Source organism: Aedes aegypti, chromosome 2, assembly GCF_002204515.2.
Source record: "Aedes aegypti strain LVP_AGWG chromosome 2, AaegL5.0 Primary Assembly, whole genome shotgun sequence".
NCBI classification, from domain to species: Eukaryota; Metazoa; Arthropoda; class Insecta; order Diptera; family Culicidae; genus Aedes; species Aedes aegypti.
In genome coordinates, this window is record NC_035108.1 from 371,979,767 (window position 1) to 371,984,488 (window position 4,722).

A 4,722-nucleotide genomic window follows, 5' to 3' on the forward strand; every position below is an offset into this window, starting at 1 on the left:
TACAGCAACATAAATAATGAAACATTTAAATTGAATATCTTTTAATTACTTAGTAATGATAACAGATGGTAAATGCTAATAACAATGAATTTATATGAAAATGGTGTGATGTGAAAAGTGATATAATGGAAAGTATATCTGAAGTGTATTACGAAAGTTGATGAGTGATAATCGGTGAAATACGTGATAGTGTCGAAAATAAAAGTGACGATAGTGAGTGATGAAATGAAATGGGGAATGAGGACCTTTTAATAAAACTATTTCGTTCTTCACTTTAACCACTCTAGTAGCATTTCAGGCCTTATCATAGTTTGATAGTAGTCTAAAGTACTAGACTGCAAAACTACGGTAAGGGCTTATTGCAGCTGGGTACACAGTGACCATTTGAGCAACATTGCTTAGGAACGTCTGTGTGATGAACGCAATAGAGGCTTATAAAAGCAAATGCTGGGAAGGAGCTTAGGGCAGATTAAGAGTGCCAGTACTACCCCTATCGCTACCGAAAAAAAAAAATTAGACCCAAGTCCTGAGAGCTTAGAATTCACCATACCAAATATACAGAATTCAAATACAATTATATTTTCCCTGACCCCTAGCCCAAATGGACAGATTATCAAGGTCATTTTGCTATGGTCTTTGCAAGAATTAAGCTAGAGGATATTTACAGGTACCATAGCATCATCTGCAAGTTGTCTAAGAGTGAATAGTTCTTCCAAACTGTTGTCAATATCTGGAACATAAAATTATAAAGCAAGGGACTAAGACATGAGCCTTGGGGAAGGCTTATATAGCTAATTCTTGAAGTTGTAAGTTGACCGAGAGTGAAGCTCATGTGCTCTTCTGAAATTTTTTACTTGTCCGCAGTTGTCCGCAATTGAATATCCGATCAAAGCAACGCTAGACAATCATTTGTTCCTTCACTGCTACAAAAGCCAAGTTGAGTATTCAAAAGCATATTGTATAATCCAGTCGCGATAGTATCATTTTTTATATCAATAAAGATAAGAAATCATAAAGTTTCTACACAATAAAATAAAATTATTAATCGATCTATTTATTGCTTTAATAGCGACTGACATTCAAATTCATTAAACGGATAATCATTGTTATTGTTATCCAAGTCTCGATTAATCATATAGTCTTGATTTCAAGTGGAAAAATTTTAAATTTCGATTTGATTGAAAACAATTCGATCAAAATTCAACCTTATCATATATGTATGACTTTCCATGTATTTTATACAGATGATTTTTTTTACGCAATAGCGGCGTTTTCTTAGCGTTTATCGCTCATTTTGTTTCAAGGGCCCCCGTCAAGATATCTGACCCGGGCCCCTCGAAACCCAAATCGGGCACTGGTTCTACTAGGTTCTCAACCTCATGGCGCAGCTTTGCTTTTTAATAATTGATGAGGATTGCACAACGCTTTCTATTTATATAATGGATCCAGTAGAAATAAGGACAAACCTTTTTTTTTTTTAATTTATTTTTTCTCAATCTTTAAGCGTTGGAACTAATATTTGAATTGTGCGCTGTGTTCATAAACATCGTAAGAAAGCAGCGCCACACTGATTTCAAAATCATGCAAGTTGAGGTGCGTCGCGAGTCTCACTGGCGCAATCCAGTTTGGTGGCGGTGCGACAATATCCAATGTATAGCCCGAGAGCGCATTATTTCTTAAGTACTGAAATAACACACCATACTCGCCATCGATTGTGCTGGCTGAAATTTCTATTGTGTGGGCTTCTAATGGGTCGCGACGTTCTCAAACGACCGGTTACAGAACATGAGTCCGTTGCTCGATAAATACTGGTTTTAAATTAATTATGATTCGTGGTTTACGGCTAACCAGCCGAGTGGAAGTTTGACAATTGCCGAAAAACTATACATTACATATAATTTGCAATTGGATTAAATGAACAAATTGATGTGGGCTAGGCATTGGATGTAAATAAAAAGCGTTGTGTTTGGATGGGCATCTAATTCTTCCGAAAAAGGTGCACTTTGCGAAAAAGAACCACGTTATTATTGAGCTGAAATCGAATTCGGATTAAATTCTGCGTACATGAGTCCTATTGTGGCGTAGGGGTAACGCGCCCCAGCTAGAGATCAGGGAGTCGTGAGTTCGATTCTCACCAAGAAGACGTGTAAATTTTTAGCAAAACTTCACACCACGAATCATAACTAATTAAAAACAAGTACCGTAATTCGGGATGTAGTTGATCGGTTGGGTCTGTCTGTCAAGAGAGCTATAATTTGATTGTCGTATTATCTGATATCTATTTTTGATTTTCTAAAATTTGATTTAACAATGAAAATAATTATACCATGGAAAAACAGGATTTTTAGGAAAAGTTTGATGAGCTGTGGAAGGGTTCATCTCGAAACAATCGACTATTGCCAAAGCCATATAAAGACTCAATTTCAATGAATTGTCTCATGCATTCCATATTTGTTTACTGAGCCCAGTAGTGAACTTGCATTAAGGATAAAATTTCATTTTCAGAGGAAAAACTGTTCTTTTCGTGAAAATTTGCTAAATTCAATGGAAATTGCCTACTTATAGGCGTTGATTGCGGTTAATTCCGTAATACTAAAAGAATAATTCTAAAATAAACCAAGTTATTAACAAGTTGTAAGATTTTTTAAACTTGATTAAGATTCAGTGACCTCATATTTATTAAGTAGCATATCTCTTTAGTTTGGGAAACCTTTCGCAGTAATTGATCAACTTCACCCCAGAATCAAAAAAATCACAATTTGATTTCTAAAAATTTTGATCATATCATTTTATCAAAATTACGTTTACATAATTCGATAAACATCCAACCAGTACCAGTTTGAAACAAATTTGGATGGCAATACATGCATCCCACCAGATCTTATTGAACAGAATAGCTCGAAAGTGATCAACTTCACCCCATGTTACGGTACTGTCATTAGGTTTAGGGGGTGACTGGTTAAATACCAGACATTTCGATTTTTGTGAAATGGTCTAATATTTATAGATAAACTGGTCACTTAAAAGTAAATTCGAGATGACCAGTGAACTTGTAAAATTTTCTTTTTTAGGATCAATCTAATGCAGGCAGTATGATTAACAAATTCGATTACTTTTCAAAGGGTTCACACTGGTACATTTTTCTATTGGTTCCGTTGGTTTAACCGCATTTAATCTGAACACTTTTTGGTTTGACTCCCGCCAATTTGCACATCGTTCAGATTAAAAATGGTTCAAACGTCATTTAGCTCATGAAACGGAGGAAAGTGAAATGGAACGCAAAATCAAAACAAAATAGCGAAAAAGGTAACCAGAAATACGTTTTTCTGTTGTACATGGGGTAACTAGAAGTTCAAATTAAAAATGATCTCCGATGACTTGCATGAGGTACCCTTCAGATTTGGTATACCCCTAACGGTCTCAGTGACCCATCGGAAGGACTTCGGCCAAAGTAACGTTCCCGACTTTCTCTGATCACTTTTAAAAACTAGATATGTTTGTGAGTATCCTAACAAAAAAATCATCCAAATTCGTTAAGTATTCACTGAGCGGGTGAAGCTTTTTTACTTCCACCACGGTCTACACGGGTTAATGAAAGAAAATACTTGCTCCATATCACTGCTAGGTGGATTTATCGCAAACCCTTAAGCGTCAAAAGATGCGCTTCATATTGGAACACTTCTCCGAATAAACCATGTTGCAAAGTCAATAGTTTAGACGCTATTCAAGAAGCACACGAATTTGACGAAACAAAACATTGTGCATAAAGAATATTTCATAATTATAGTAATAAATAGTATTTTTGTTCTACAAATGTGAGGCATGATGTAAGAAAATCGAAAACAAAACTCGGCTATAGTAAACCACGACATCGCAAACAAAATATAAACAAGTCGAACATAGCAGTGTACATCATATGCCCGTGCTGTACATACACAAATCCTCTCTGCTCTTGAATGTTTTTAAAACTACCTAAAGCAAAAAAAAGTATTTCTAAGTGCTAAAAACAGCACTTTTCAGTGCTATAAAACAGTTCTTTTCTATTGATCGCCTTAGGATCCTTGGTAGGACCCGTTAACTGTGACTTAAGGCACGGTAAATGGCTGGGCATGGTGTACCATTGGTACCTCGCGTACCTACAGGAATAAAATAGACCCCATTTTGTGGTCCTTAGCCTCTTGCCCAGCAACTCCTATCCCTACATCCTCGTGGTACTGGCCGGGGTACGAGTAGGGCTGTGCAAATATCGATATTATCGATAATATCGATTTTATCGGGCCTATATTATCGATACGATATCCGATATCTCATGACCCGATATTTTCCGATATCGATAAAACAATTGCCGATCCGATAATCAGAATTATTGTCATTAATTATATTGAAGAAATGAAACTGATTCAATGGAATTCTAGATGTCCTCTGAGAATTGCATGTCGTAATCACAAAATTCAAGAAATGCACTACATAATGCAAAACTTGATGTGGAAAATTATCGATTTTGCTTTTACACCCAACTTTTTAAAATTATCGGATATCGGTTCAATACCGATAATTTCAAATCCGATATATCGCCGATACCGATATTGAATCACAATTTTATCGCCGATACCGATAAATGCATATTGTGCACAGCCCTAGGTACGAGTAACCTTGGGGAAGATCGGGTAACCAACCACCGGTGGGAACTTTGGTCGTATGCTGACAGGGAAGGGGGGGTTT